We start from the raw sequence: 323 nt of genomic DNA, 5'->3' as shown, positions 1-323 counted from the left end.
CCCAAAAAAATGCCCTCTGTGCTTTGAATCAAAGGAAGGATGCTCCCACATACTCCTGATTTACACCAGAAAAGCCGCAGGGAGGACAGTGGGATGACGGGTGCGAGACCAGTCACACCAGTCTGTGATGGTGAGACGGGGCAATGGATGAGGCCAGTCTCTCACAGCACTCGTGGAGAAGCGTCCCCTTGGCTGTACAGACCCAGAGAGAAAGGGGGTCAGCCAGGGAGCAGCTCCCCAGCCCAGCCCCGCCTCGGCTGGAGGTGTCAGGAGCCACCTAAAAGCCACAGGTGACGACAAGAGACAGGAGACTGGCTGTGCCG

The sequence above is a fragment of the Buceros rhinoceros genome, unplaced genomic scaffold (genome assembly GCF_000710305.1).
Source record: "Buceros rhinoceros silvestris isolate BGI_N320 unplaced genomic scaffold, ASM71030v1 scaffold2455, whole genome shotgun sequence".
In the NCBI taxonomy this organism is placed as follows: Eukaryota; Metazoa; Chordata; class Aves; order Bucerotiformes; family Bucerotidae; genus Buceros; species Buceros rhinoceros.
Note: the sequence above shows the minus strand (reverse complement) of the source record.